A 15,909-nucleotide genomic window follows, 5' to 3' on the forward strand; every position below is an offset into this window, starting at 1 on the left:
GCATATCCTCATATACCACTTACAATTTATTTATCATTTCATTTGATTTCTGAGCTTCTTTCTCCAATTGGGAGTTCCTGTCTTTTAAATTGTTATTTTCTTTTTTTGAACTATTTCCCACTTTTCTTGCCAAAATTCTTCCATCTTTCTCATAAGTTCCGATTTAAATTCTTCAAGAGCTTGTGGCCAATTTCCATTTTTTTTTGGGGGGGGAGAGATTTGGATGCATTTACTTGTTTATTGTCTTCTGCTGTTTCCTCTGTAGTCTGGATTTTTTCTCCATAAAAATTATCACTATGTTAGTCTTTCCTTCCCTTTCTAGTCAGAAGTCTGAGTGAGGAGGGCAGGCTCTCTGTGTATGGAACTAAGGAGAAAGGTTTTTACCTGAGGCCACCTCTTGAGTCTCCCCAGCTTCTATTGTGTGCCACCCCTCTCTGCTCTATCTCAGTGCCCAAGGTCCATACTTTTCAACCTGCTGGGTGTTCTTGTTCATATGTGGGAAAATGGGGTCTCAAGTCTAGCTGCTTTCAGAGGCAAATCCCTGGTGGTCTTAGTAAGCTGCCAAAGAGCTAGAGTTGCCCCTCCCTCACCTTGCTTTTGGCACACTGTCTCTGACTCTGGCTGCATAGGTGGGGTGGGGGAGGGTTGATCGGCTCACATTTTGTTGGGAGCTATTTCACCCCCTCATAGTGTGGAAATGCCCAAATCCCATGTACCTTCAATGCTGCTCCCTACCTGTGGAGTCCCTTCATTCATCTGAATTTGGGTTTTTTTGGCCTTTTGAGATAGTCTATATAGGTCAGTGGTGAGGACAGGAAGAGTCCTGCTTCTACACAGCAACCATCTTAATCCAGAAGTCCATTTTATTTCTAGACAACACTAATTGTTAGAAGGGGTTTTGTGTGGGATGGGTGGGTGGGACAGCTTGGTAGGTCAGTGGATTGAGAGCCAGTACTAGAGATGAGAGGTCTTGGGTTCAAATCTGACCTCAGACACTTCCCAGCTGTGTGACCCTAGGCAAGTCACTTAACCCCCATTGCCTAGCCCTTACCACTCTTCTGCCTTAGAACCAATATAGAATATTGATTCTAAGACAGAAGGTAAAGGTTTATTGTTGTTGTTGTTGTTTTAAAGTTTTTTTCTTTCTTTCTTACATTGGAGTGAAATTGGCCATGGTAGTTTTTGTCCATTGGTCCTACTCTTGCCTTATAGGGACAAGCAAAACTGTGTATCCTCTCTTTCATATGACAATCTGCTAAATACTTGAAGACATGCATCAAATGTTCTTTGCTTCTCCAGGTTAACCCTGGCCCTTTCCATCTTAACTTATCTTTCTGTCTTTTAATAACACTTATCTCTCCTCTATTAGGATATAAGCAAATAATTACTTAGTCTCTTCCATTTACTCAAATGGTTTTACTTTCCTTGATTTAATTACAGGTTGAAAGGTGTTACCTCTTGCCACTTGGAATATCATATTCCAAGATTTTTCTCTTTTATTTAGTTGTGGTTAACCTTATTTATGGCTGACTATGTTTACATTTGATGGCCTTTTTTGCTTTTCAAAGTATTGTTTTCTTTCACTTGAAAGCTATGGATTTTGACTTTGACTTTCTTGGTCATTTCCATTTGGGGTTTCCTTCAGGATAAATCTGGTGAATTATTTCTATTTTCACTTGCCCTTTGGTTATAATTGCTCTGGGCAGTTATCAATTGTGAGTGATTGATCATGGTTTTCTGGTTGTCCAGAGACTTTTTTTAACCCTTATCTTCTATCTTAGAATGGATGCTAAGTATTGATTCCAAGGCAGAAGAGCAGTAAGCCTTGGTAGGCAATGGGGGTTAAGTGACTTGCCCAGATTCACCCAGCTAGGAAGTGTATGCGATCACATTTAAACCCAGGACTTCCTGTCTCTAGGCCTGGCTCACTATCCACTGAGCCAGAGCCATTTAGCTACCCTCTAGTGATTCTTTTTTTAAAGCAACTATTTATTTTATATAATGTAATATAATATGTAACAACATATGATTTGTTTTAAATATGTAGTGAATCATAATATGCTTATCCAAGAGAAACAAATTCTTACATTAACCATGTCAAAAAATCTCCATCTCATTCTTTTTTTTCTTCTCTCTCCCTCCCATCCATCTCCCTTCCCCAAGAAGGCAGGTAATATTACACAGCTTGTACATCTATTATCATATAATATGTATTTCCCTGTTCATCATGTTGTGAAACAAGACACTGCTTATACTAGGGAAAAAAATCATGGAGGAAATAAAGAACGGTATGTTTCAATCTGCATTTAGACTCTGTTCCTTCTCTGGTGGTCGATATCCTTTTTTCATTGTAAGTCCCTTAAAGTTGTCCTGGATCCTTTGCCTCATTGAAAGTAAAGGAGGACAGCTGGGTGGCTCAGTGGATTGAGAGCCAGACTGAGAGACAGGAGATCCTGGATTCAAATATGGCCTCAGAGACTTCCTAGCTGTGTGACCCTGAGCAAGTCAGTTAATTCCAAATTGCTTAGCCTTTACTGCTCTTCTGCTTTGGAACCAATACCTTGTTTTGATTCTAAGACAGAAGGTATGAGTTAAAAAAAATGAAGTAAAGTCATTCACAGTTGATCATCATACATTATTGCTGTTACTGTATACAATGTTCTCCTCATTTCTCCCCATTGCAGATAATGTTTGCTGATTGTTTTAAATATATATTCATTATTAATCTCAGGACAAATCCATTTATACCTATATTTTCAAGTATTTTTAATGGGAGTGAGTCAAAATATTTTGTCAAAAGCTTTTTATGATCATATGATTTTTGTTATTTCTTTGTTGATGTAATCAATCATGTTAATAGTTTTACTTATATTAAATAATCCCTGCATACCTGGTACAAATGCTATTTGGTCATAATGTATAATCTTTGTGACATATTTTTGTAGTCACTTGGCTAACATTTTGTTTAGAATTTTTTCAACTATATTCATTAATGAAATTGACTTATAATTTTTCTCAGTCTTCTTAGTTTAGGTATAAGCACCATATTTGTTTCATAAAAGGATTTTGGTAGGTCTCCACTGCCAATTATTCTAAATAATTTATTTAATATTGGAATTATACAATCTAATGATTCTTAAATAACTTTTCCTAGACCTATTTTCCATGCCAGTTGTTTTTTGATAGTAGTTACCTCATCTTTTCTTCCTTTTTAAAAAAGCTTTTGATTTTGTTCTAGTATTTTCAGAAGTAATTAAGTTCCTTTAGTTCCATTTTCATTTTCATGGCGTGCTACTTGAATAAGATTTTCTACCATCTATTCCAAGCAATTGTTTTCTTTCCCAATCCTTCAAAGCTCTTATTTCACTTATAATTTCATATTCTCATCTCTCAATACTTTCCTTCCAGACATTCTTGAAGTCCCTTATAGCCAAACGATTCTCCTATTACCCCAAGCCTCTGTTTATACTTTTTGTGAAATCACTTTCTTCTTCTGGGCTTACCTCTTTGAAATCTTTTGATTTATTATATGTCTTCATTGTGTTTAGTGTCTTCTTACATTTATTCATATCTTCATCCTCTTACATTAATTCATATCTTCATCCTCAATTCTCAGTTGGGGACTTTATGCCAGGGCCAGACTCTGCCCCTTCCCATACTCTTACATGAAGTAGTCAGTCCCTGTTTAGACTGTTACTTGATTTTCTGGGCTCCATTCATTAGCTTTCATCTCTCCTGTGTTTGAAGAAGTAATTTCTTAGAGTCCCCTAGACCAGTGATGGCCAAACTTTTAGAGATAGAGTACTTGGCCCTGCCCTTATCCTTTCCCCTAGATAGAGTGCTATGCCTGCCCTACCCCTGCAGACTGCATGCCCTGCCCCTCTTTTCCACTGAGTGCCAGGCATACCCTTTACCCCACACAGGGGAGGGAGAAAGTGCTCCTATTGGGCTGCTGGGTGGGTGAAGTGAGGAATGTCCTCAATGAGTAAAGAAGGGAAGGGGACTGGCTCACATGCTCTGCTCCCCTCCAGTTCTGCTGCCTGTGAGTTGCCAACCTCAACCCCTGTGCGCTCCCATTGGGCTGCTGGGCAGAGGGGCAGGCGATGTGAAAAATCATCCACAATGTTATAAGGCATAGTGGAGATGGGGAGGAGAGCAGTTTCATCTGAGTCTCTGCCTTTCTAGTAACAAACTCTGGCAGTGGGGCAGTGTGGGGAGGGCGACCGTGTGTCCACAGAGAATGCTCTATATGCCATCTTTGGCACCTGTGCCATAAGTTTGCCATCACTGCCTGTGTAGCTAACTGACCAGCAGCCACTACATATAAGGGAATATCTACCAGATTATGATCTTTGAGGAGGAGAACAGAAGCTGGAGAGAGGTTTTGAGATTAAAGACATTAGCATTAAACTGAGGCAGACACATACAGATCAGATTGCAGGGAAGAGTGGGCGCAAGCTCCTGTTATCTTTCTTTGTAGGGCATACTGTGAAGAAAGATAAAAATTAGCCAAGAATGTGTGGATAGTAGAATTCTTAGATAGGATCAGGAATCAGGTGAGAGAATAGAAGCAGATGAAGACCACTGGCAGAATTGGGAGCCAAATGCAGACTGCACTGGCTGGTGGTCAGGAGAGAAGGAAGAAAAGAGTAAAGAGCGAAGACAATGGGGGGCTCTGTAGCAGGAGCTTTCCATGTGGCCAGCAGGCAGGTAAGAAAGAGAAAAGAGAAAAAGGAAAAAGAGAAGCAGGGTTGCGCCCGGTTCTGTCTTTATTGAGATAATGAGGTATGAGGTACGTAATGCCTATGCAACAGCACATAGTGGATTTACATTGGTTCAAGTATAAATTACGACAAGTTCTAGGCATGGAGTATTCTAATCAGGTGAAGACAAAGAAGCCTGGATTCGCCCCAGAATGTTAGAAATGCTGAGATCAAAGGTCAAGATCTTTACTGCCATGCTCAGGTCTGACCATGTGTTTCCTAATACAATTCCATAGATCAAACATCTACCCTATACATACACATGTGTGGACTGTTACAGCCTGAGACTGTCCTGTGTTGAGTATAGTTATTTTTAGATCTTTACCTTTCCAATCCCAGCTTCCCTGGTTAGAAACTATGACCTGTAGACTTCCTGGAGCACCATTAGTTACAGTACTGTGGGCTCCTGGCCTCCCAGAGAATACAATTCAGAACTTCCAGCTTCTTGGAGATTCCCATCAAGCTCTGCAAGCTTTCAGTTCTTAAAAGCACAATCAATCCGAGCTCTAAAGGCTTCAGGTGCTTCTGGAGAGTACCTCCTCAGAGTCCTGGAAGATTTATAGCCTGTTTAAATTTGTGCTAGCTTCCCTGTTGGGACCCTTGTCCCAATGCCCATAGGCTTCTTTAAAAACAAGAACAAAACAACAACAACAACAACAATACTCTTACCTTCTATTACAGGCTCAATACTGTGTATTGGTTTCAAGTCAGAAGAGTGGTAAGGGTTAGGCAATGGGGTTCAATGACTTGCCCAGAGTCACACAGCTAGGAAGTATCTGAGGCCAGATTTGAACCCAGGAATTCCTATCTCTAGACTTGGCTCTCAATCACTGAGCTACCCAGCTACTCTCAACAGCACCAGCAGGCTGGATGAAAAAGTTTTTGTTATTTCCAGATTTCTTGATCATTCTTAGATCTGCCACCTTTTCTGATCTCCATTAGAACACAAGTAGAAAAGCCTTGCTCCTTTCATATTGCCATCGAAACCTAAAGTTCTGTAGGTCATTTTTAAAGGAATTTGGTTGGAAACAAATTGTTCTCATTTACCCATTCCACAGGGGAAAATCTTGGCATGCTTGAGGTAGATATTCCTCTAGCTCACTGATTAGTTTGAGGCCAACCTGTTACCCTTCACCTGGTTTAGTCATTTATTGAGATGGTTTTGCTGGGGTGTGGCAATTGTGCATGCCACAGCTTCTTGGAGCCACAGGTGAGAGTTGGGCGAAAGGAATACCCCAAAGTTGGGTGAACATTCCTGAAAAGGGCTCAGCAAGCCCTCATGCTAGAGGTGTTAGTCCTCTTTGAATGCCTTATACATATTTGTGTGGGCAAAGAAGAAGGAGTCGGTAGATACAGAGAGATTGAAGACAAGTGAGAGTAGGGATGATAGAGGGAACAAAATCTACTGGAGAGGTCAAGAGGAAGATGAGACAAAGGTCCATGTAGAGGAGTTTGCCTTAGCATGGAAGGGATACCTCGTCCTCTGAAAGGTGTAGGGGAGAGCATGGGTAACTGACCAGGCCCTGGGAGCTGAAAAGTCCAGGAAGAGGTTTGATTGCATTGAATGGCAGACCTTTGGACACTGTGTTACAGGGAGGGAGCAAGGAGAGGCTCTGCCCATCACCAATGAGAAAGGGAGAATAGGTCTGTGAATGTTCAAATGAGCTCCTGGTTTATCTCTGAGAAACTGAGGTGAAGGAGATCAACGTCCACATGAGAGGATGGATCGGAAGAAATATTCATGGATGTTCTGCATGCTTATCATGTACTATGATGTAAATAATCATGACTCTTTATTATCTTAACCGGAAAATAACTGTATCCCCCCACCTGCCCCCACCACCTTCATTGTAAGCAGAGAAATATATTATGTGAGAATTTGGGGAATTATTAGTGGGTTTCCTTAAATGCTTATTAACTAAGTTTAATCTTACTAATGGTCTGCCTTCAGGATACTCAATGTAACAGAGCCAAATTTTAAGGATTCCTGGTAGAAATATATTAATAGAAAGGTTAAGGAGAAAGACTTTTCTATTTATGTTGTCTCCTTCAAATGAGAAAACTTTTTAGCATGGAATTATAAGAAGGAAGGAAGGGACGAAGGAGGGAGGGAGGGAGGGAAGGAAGGAAGGAAGGAAGGAAGGAAGGAAGGAAGGAAGGAAGGAAGGAAGGAAGGAAGGAAGGAAGGAAGGAAGGAAGGAAGGAAGGAAGGAAGGAAGGAAGGAAGGAAGGAAGGAAGGAAGGAAGGAAGAAAAGAATGGAGGGAAGAAAAGAATGGAGGGAAGGAAAGAAGGAATGAACAAGGGAGGGAGAGAAAGAGGAAGGAAGGAAGAAAGGAAGGAAGAAAAAGGAAGGGGAGGATAAGAAAGAGGTAGTAAAGAAGGGAGGTAGGGAGGTAGGGAGGGAGGAAGGAAGGAGGAAGGATGGCAGCTAGGTAGTAATATTTTGGACAGGAAGTCAACCTCTATTGTGATTAAGTTAAAACACAATTGATTGCCACAGCTTTTCTTGGAATATTACTGTTGATTTTTTTTTTTTGTCTTACTATTCTCAGAACTAGAACTGGGCAGTAAAGGATGAGTGGGGAGGGGGAGGGAGAAGCTACGGCATAAAGAAGCAATATTTTGACCTTCATCCAGGATTAAATAAAGCTAAGGACGTTTGTCCTAGCATGCCTATGAAAGGTCAGTCTATGACTTTCAGACCCAGAACTGGCAGAACTGCTGAATACTACTACTGTAGTGTCCCTCTTCCATTCCTCTGTCTACTGGAAATGCTTGCTAACATTACGGGGTCATTATCACTGTTCATCCCTGAATCCACATGGATGAGTATTCAGGGGTGACAAAAGTTTTTCTTGTAGAAATCCTAGTTGAGTTGGCAAAGTACAGCTTCCTAAGATAAGGTTATATGCATAGTTAAATAGAACATGGTGTAACTAGCAACCATTGTTGAGGTATATTTAGAAGTATGCTTGAAAATGTTTTAACCACTAATCTCAAAAAAACAAGCTCTGATATATGTCCTCACAATACACTTAAAAAAAACCCCAAACTCTTATCTTCCAACTTGGTATCAATATTAAGTATTGGTTCTAAGGCAGAAGAGTGGTAAGGGCTAGGCAATGGGAGTCAAATGACTTGCCCAGGGTCACCCAGCTGGGAAGTATCTGAGGACAGATTTGAACCCAGGAATTCCTATCTCTGGGTCTGGCTCTCAAACCACTGAGCCACCTTGCTGCCTAAATCTCACAATACACTTTAAGTTATATCAGCATTATTAACATTTTCCCCCCATATTTTCCCTCTACTGCCTTCATCCAACAACCTTTCTCTTTCTATTTGTTGTTGTGTGATTCAGTCATGTCTGACTCTTCTTAACTCCATTTTGAGGTCTTCTTGGCACAGATACTGGAACAATTAGCCATTTTTTTCCAGCTCATTTTATAGATGAGGAAACTGAGACAAACAGGGAGAAATGACTGTAGGCTATTTTGATAATTGACCAACCAAGCAAGAAAGCTTTGGATTGATGTGGCATCCATCATTTAAAAAAATAGCAATCATAGGGACATGGAGAACATTATTCCTCTGTGCCTGTGAGATCTTCATCAGTAAGATCTTGCCTAGCTTCTCATCAGCCTTCATTTACCATGGGCCACTATTATTGGATTCAATGTAGATAACTCCTTGTGAATGAAAAGAGAGGCAAAGGGAACCATTTGACTATAACTGAGAGTGAGTTCTAGTTTTTTTTAATTTCATGTTTTCTTTTTTTTAAAGCAGGTATTTATTGACCATAGAAATTTAGGGTTTTTTTTTTTTAAACATTATTTTATTTGGTCATTTCCAAATATTATTCATTGGAGACAAAGATCATTTTCTTTTCCTCCCCCCCACCACCTCTCCCATAGCCGCCTCTCGATTCCACTGGGTATCACATGTGTTCTTGATTCAAACCCACTTCCATGTTGTTGGTATTTGCACTAGAGTGTTCATTTAGAGTCTCTCCTCAGTCATTTCCCCTTCACCCCTGTAGTCAAGCAGTTGCTTATCTTCGGTGTTTTTACTCCCACAGTTTGTCCTCTGCTTGTGGATAGTGTTTTTTCTCCTAGATCCCTGAAGATTGTTCAGGGACATTGGATTGTCTTTAATGGAGAAGTCCATTACGTTTGATGTCAGTGTGTCAGTCTCTGTGTACAATGTTCTCCTGGTTCTGCTCCTCTCACTCTGCATCAATTCCTGGAGGTTCTTCCAGTTCACATGGAATTCCTTTAGTTCATCATTCCTTTGAGCATAATAGTATTCCATCATCAACATATACCACAATTTGTTCAGCCATTCCCCAATTGAAGGGCATCCCCTCATTTTCCAATTTTTCGCCACTACAAATAGCACAGCTATGAATGTTCTTGTACAAGTCTTTTTCCTTATTATCTCTTTAGGTACAAACCCAGCAGTGCTATGGCTGGATCAAAGGGCAGACAGTCTTTTATCGCCCTTTGGGCATAGTTCCAAATTGCCCTCCAGAATGGCTGGATCAATTCACAACTCCACCAGCAATGCATTAATGTCTCAACTTTGCCATATCCCCTCCAGCATTCATAACTTTCCATAGCTGTCATGTTAGCCAATCTGCTAAGTGTGAGGTGATACCTCAGAGTTGTTTTGATTTGCATCTCTCTGATTATAAGAGATGTAGAGCACTTTTTCATGTGCTTATTAATAGTTTTGATTTCTTTATCTGAAAACTGCCTATTCATGTCCCTTGCCCATTTATCAATTGGAGAATGGCTTGATTTTTTGTACAATTGATTTAGCTCTTTGTAAATTTGAGTCATTAAACCTTTGTCAGAGGTTTTTATGAAGATTGTTTCCCAATTTGTTGCTTCCCTTCTAATTTTAGTTACATTGGTTTTGTTTGTACAAAACCTTTTTAATTTGATGTAGTCAAAATTATTTATTTTACATTTTGTGACTCTTTCCAAGTCTTGCTTGGTTTTAAAATCTTTCCCTCCCCCTAGTTCCCACCCTTATTTTACTTCCCTTTCTACCCCCTCCCTTGTTTCCCTCCCCTTATTTTCCCTGTAGCCTTTCTAAAATTAACCCCCTTCCCCCTCCCTCCCTTGTACTGCTTCCCTCCCCACCAGACTTTTTGTTACCCTTCTACTCCCCTATAGGGTGCAAATCTATTCTCTGCCCCCAATGGATTGGATTGTTTTTCCCTCTTTGAGTCAATTTCAAAGCACATAAAAGTTGAGTATTTCCTGTCTCTGACCTCTTTACCCTTCCAGTGTATTGATGTTCTCCCGCCTCCCACCATGAGCTTCTTTATGACATATAAATTTACCCTTGTTTGTTTCTTTTCCCATTTATTTTAATATTAACCTATTTTTAAGCTCAGTTATATATATGTATATATATATGCATACACATACATATATATTTATGCATGCATATATCTATATACCTATTTATGTCTTGTCCTTTCATCCTATACAGTTTGTCACTTTTCCCTCTAAGTGTACTTCTTTTTGCTGCCCAGGTAATAACAACAGTTTTTAAGAGTTACCAATGACCTCTTTTCTTATAGGGATACATATCATTTCTACTTATTGAGTCTCTTAAAATTTTTTTTTGTTTTATTTTGTTTTTCTTTTTTCCCTCTTTTTTAATTACCTTTTGATGATTCTCTTGAGTTCTGTGCTTGGACATCAAATTTTCTGTTCAGGTATGGTCTTTTCTTTATGAATTCTTTAAATTCTTCTATTTTGTTGAATGACCATACTTTCCCCTGTAAGAATATTGTCAGTTTTGCTGGGTAGTTGATTCTTGGTTGTAGACCTACTTTCCTTGCTTTCCAGAATATCATATTCCATGCCTTTCAGGTTTTCAGTGTGGATGCAGCCAGATCCTGTGTTATCCTCACTGTGGTTCCATGGTATCTGAATGACTTCTTTTTGGCAGCTTGTAATATCTTTTCTTTGGTCTGATAGTTCTTGAATTTGGTTATAACATTCCTGGGTATTGTCAGTTGGGGATTAAGTACAGGAGGTGATCTGTGGATTCTTTCAATCTCCACTTTTCCCTCTTGTTCTAGGATATCAGGGCAGTTTTCTTTAATAATTTCCTGTAGTATAATGTCCAGGCTTTTTCTTTTGTCATGGTCTTCTGGCAGACCAATGATTCTTAAATTGTCTCTCCTTGAACAATTTTCTGACTCCTCTGTTTTGGAAATGAGATGCTTCATATTTTCCTCAATTTTTTCATTCTTTTGGTTTTGTTTTATAGTGTCCTGCTACCTTGTGAGGTCACTTAATTCTAGTTGTTGTATTCTGGTTTTAAAGACTGGATTTCATCCTTGGCTTTTTGGTCGTCCTTTTCCTTTTGGTCTGATTTTCTTTGGAGGTCATCTTTCATCCTCTTTACCTCATCTTTCATCTCCTTTTTCTCATCTTTCATCTTCTTCACCTCCTCTTTCATCTTCTTTGCCTCATCTTTCATCTCCTTTGCCTCATTTTCCAGCTGGTTGATTTTGGCTTTCAAGACACTATTTTCTTGTTTTAGTTCAAGTGCCTCTGTTTCCAGATGACTTATATTAGTTTTAAATTTCTTTTCCCAATTGTCTTCAGCCTCTCTTAATTGTGTTTTGAATTGCATTTTGAGTTCTTCCAAATCCTGTATCCAATTCGCTGGGATTTCTGATTTTTCCTTTGCTGCTCCCTCCCCCTCTGTTTCGTCTGCTCTTTGCTTATTACCTGTGCAGAAGCTGTCTATTGTAATTTCTTTCTTCTTTTTCTGTTGTTTGCTCAAGTTTACCCCTTCTTTACTCCCCGTATTTGTCTGTGCTCTTGCTCCTCTCATTTTTTTTTTGTTTTGGGGCTGTCAGTCTCTCCTCTTGGAGCTTTGTCAGATCTCTTGGTACAGTCTCTAGGGGAGGAATGTTAGCTTTCCTGTCCTATGGAGGCTTTTGATCGGATTAAGTTCAACTGGGTTGGGCTGTATGTGCTCTGAGGCCAAAGACTTCTGGAGGGCTGGGTCGCCCAGGCTCTCTCCAGTTCTCTCCAGCTGCTTCTCCACAGTCCCCAGGGTTCCCCGGTGCCTTTGCTGGCCCCGAGGTTCCTGTCCTTGCTGGAGGCCCTACACTCTAGGGGGGGAAGGAGTCCTGGCCTCCCTGAGCTCTGAGGAGTCCTGATGGGATTAGGTTCAACTGGATTGGTCTGGATGTGCCCCAAGGCAAAAACTTCCTGGTGAGACTGGAGCCAGATGGAAGGACCCAGCCATGGGCCTGGTGTCTCCCTGGCTTCCTCCCCGCTGTCCACGCTGGACACTTCAAGCCTTGTGCCCCACTGCTCACAATGTAGACCCTGCAAACAAGCACCTTTGCCCGCCCAGAGGTTCCCACTGCTGCTGGGGGCTCAGTGCTCTGGGTTGGGGGGGAGGGGTCCTGGGACCTTCCTTCTGCCTTCCCCTTAGATCCATGTGTTCTCAGATTCTGGCTTTTGGGGGTCGAACCTTTTGATTTGAGTCCAGAAGGAAGGTTCCCCAACTCTGTCCTGTTGTTAAGTTTGAATTTCAGTCCCCTAGGAGCATTCAGTTTGTAATTGGTAAGGAAGGGTTTTCAGAGGTCTGAACTTTTGCTGCTTCTAAGCCACCATCTTTACTGGAAGTCAGAAATTTAGTTTTTGATAAATCAAAAGATCCAAGCTTTGGGGACAAGAACTCACTATTTGACCAAAACTTATGGGAAAATTAGATAATGGTGTGGCAGAGACTTGGAATAGACTAATATCTCCCATAATATTACAAGACAAGGACAAAATTAGTACATGATCTAAACATAAAGGGTGATAAACAAAATAGGGAAGCATGGAATATTTTACTTGTCAGATTTACAGATAAAGGAAGAACTTAGGACCAAACAAGAGTTAGAGAGCATTATAAAATATAAAACAAATAATTTTGATTGTATTAAATTTTAAAGGCTTTGTACAAACAAAACAAATAAGGAAAGCAGAAAGCTAGGAAAAAATTTTTACAAGTATCTTCAATAAAAATCTAACTTCTCAAATATGTAGAGAACAAAGTCAAATTCATAAAAAATAAAGGCCATCCTTCAACTGATAAATTGTCAGAAGATATGAACAGGCAGTTTTCAGATGAAGAAATAGACATCTATCATCATATAAAAAATGCTCTATATAACTCTTGATTGGAGAAATGCAGATTAAAACAACTCTATGGCATCATCTCACACCTATTAGATTGGCTAATATGACAGAAAAGGAAGATGATAAATGTTGGAGGCATACGGAAAAATTGGGATACTAATATATTTTTGGTAGAATTGTGATCTAATCCAACCATCAGGGAGAGAAATTTGGAACTATGATCAAAGGACTCTAAAACTGTGCATACCCTTTGATCCATTAATACCATCACTAGGTCTGTATCCCAAAGAGATCCCCAAAAAGGGGGAAAGGACCTATTTATACAAAAATATTTATTGTTATTCTTTTTGTGATAGCAAAGAATTGGAAAGTGAGGAGTTGTCCATCAACTGGGGAGTTGCTGAACAAACTATGGTATATGATTGTGATGGAATACTATTGTGCCATAAAAGATGACAAGTAGGATGATTTTGGAAAAATCTGGAAAGACTTACATGAACTTATGCAAAGTGAATTGAGCAGAACCAAAAGAACACTGTATATAGTAATAGCAATTTTTTATGAACTGTAAATGACCTAGTTATTCTCAGCAATATATCTACCCTCCAAAAAAGAATTGATAGAGTATGAATGCAGACTGAAACATACTATAATTCACTTTGTTACTTTGTTTCATCCTCCTTCTCCTTCTTCTTCCTTCTTCTTTCATTTGATATCTCATACACAAAATGAATAATATGAAAAGATGTTTTGCATGATTGAACATGTGAAATCTGTATAAGATTGTTTCTCATCTCAGCGAGGGGTGAAGGATGGGAAGGAGGGAGAGTATTTGGTATGTAAAACTTTAAAAATGAATGTTAAAAATTATTTTACATGTGATTGGGGAAAACAAAATATTACTAAGAAATAAATAAGAACAGGTATTTAGATCTTTTTTTTTAAACATCTCATCTTCCTCAAGAGATATCTTAAATAACAAAATCTTTTAAAACAAAAAAGGGGGGGGGGTCAGTATAACTGGTGAATGTATTGAAAAAGTCCAAAAAATACACAATGTAAAATACATGTAATTTTACTTTCTTTGCTATTTTTTACAACTTCAATAAAAAATGTTTACCTGAAAAGTATAAAATAAATCTCAAAACAGCTTAGCTATTTGAATGCCAAAGAATAATATGAATATTTTCTACTAGTCAATAGCAATCTAGTGGTGCCAGGTTTCTCACATGAAAAGTTCTATAATACTTGGACAGAATTCAGTAATACAGTCTATATCAGGACATCAGTACTTATATACAGAATAAATATTGGTCAAGAAATCAGTCAACAAAGTTTGCAAAATTATACCAATGGAACTGATTTGCACAGTACCAAATAAGGGATAAAACAAATATAGAAACCATCTAGTTTAAGTCCTTTCCATAGGAGCACATTCTCAGTTCCAAGTCCAAAACTCCCCTTTGGACTTAAGACTCAGACTTTTTGACTTTTCAGGGCTTCCTTGCTTGGCTATTGGCAGTATCCTAGCTGGAATCTTGGCTCTGATGTCCCTGTGGTTCCAGCTTCAGGGAAGGTGAGAAAAATCCTAAGCACCTGAAACAGGGCAGAACAAAAGATAACAAGACAAGACACCTGCAATCATACCATGAAGGTCCTGAAAGGTGGGGCTGGGGAAGGTATCCTCTTCCCTTCCACCTTCTGGTTTACTCCAAGGCTCCCATGCTACAGCTGAACAGTGTGGTATTTACTCTCTGGGCACAGTAGTAAGAAAAGAGAAAGTATTTACTATTTTGTTGACTCAACTGTCAGTCTTCTTTTTAGTCAGTTTAGTGGAAAGTTTGTTAATTTTATTAGACTTTTCAAAGAACTAGCTTTTAGTTATATTTATAAGTTCTATGGGCCTTTTTTGTTTCTTGTTTATCTATTTCTCTTCAGTTTTTAAAGAATCTACTCCTTTGTGATTACCTTAGGTTTGTTTTTTTGTTGTCTTTTTAATATTTTTAAAAATTATTCAGTTCAACAGTCCTTTCTTTTTCTATTTTGTTAATAATGCATATTTGAATATGAATATGAATTATGTGTGAATGAAATATGAATGAAATACATAATGATGTATATTTGAATAATGATGTATTTTCACCTGAGGACTGCTTTCACTGCATTCCAGAAATTTTGGCATATTGTTTCATTATTATTATTATTTTTCATATAATTATTGTTTCTAGCATTTGTTTTTTGCCTCATTCAATTATCTAGTATTTCATTAAGTCTCTACTTGGGTCTGTGTCTTATTTGTGCTCCCTAAACTGATTACTATTTAGCTTATAATATAGTCTACAACGAATGTGTTTACTATTTTTGCCTCTTACATTTGTTTGCAATACCTTTGTGTCTTCATACACAGGCAATTTTTATAAAAGTTCCATGTGATACTTAGAAATATATGTATACCCTATATTCCTACTTAAGAGGCATCCAGATGGCTCCATGGATCGAGTGCTGGGTCTGTAGACATTGTGACTTTGGACAAGTCACTTAAGTTCTATTTGCCTAGCCCTTGCTCTTCTGTTCTGGGATTGTTACTAAAAGAGAAAGTCAGGGTTTTAAAAAACGAAGCTGCTATTAGTCTTATAGCTCTAGTTACTCTAGTAATTCCATGGACTATATGGTCCACAGAGTCATGAAGAATCAACACAACTAAATGACTGAGCAACAACAACCATCTCATTTAAAAGATGCTGTTAGTCTTTTAGCTCTCATTTCTCTGACAATTTGGTAGATTCTACATTTCCCCTTTTTTATCTTTCTGTTGAACTTATCTAAAACAGAAAGAGGGATATTGGAATCTCTGGTCACTATTATATTACTTCCTATGTCTTCTTGTAGTTCAGTTAAATTTTTCTTTATAAGTTTAGAACCATTTGGAGCATATCAGTTTACTATGAATTTGTTGTCTATAGTAACTTTCAGTAT

At 38.8% G+C, this 15,909-nt stretch overlaps 1 protein-coding gene across 3 annotated transcripts in view; it reads left to right on the forward strand.

Moving 5' to 3' along the window:
- LOC100019607 (carboxylesterase 3) overlaps nucleotides 1–15,909 on the forward strand; it is a 79,112-nt gene that overhangs the window by 4,936 nt on the left and 58,267 nt on the right. The window contains exon 1 of one of the 3 annotated variants that reach the window (XM_007477112.2): nucleotides 7,017–14,597. The exons of 1 other annotated variant lie outside the window; for it this stretch is intronic. The gene's annotated coding sequence lies outside the window, so the exon portion shown is untranslated. Of the gene's footprint in view, nucleotides 1–7,016; nucleotides 14,598–15,909 lie in introns of those variants that run through there. One more of the 3 variants, XM_007477115.2, reaches the window with a different exon arrangement.

The sequence above is a fragment of the Monodelphis domestica genome, chromosome 1 (genome assembly GCF_027887165.1).
Source record: "Monodelphis domestica isolate mMonDom1 chromosome 1, mMonDom1.pri, whole genome shotgun sequence".
Classification (NCBI taxonomy): Eukaryota; Metazoa; Chordata; class Mammalia; order Didelphimorphia; family Didelphidae; genus Monodelphis; species Monodelphis domestica.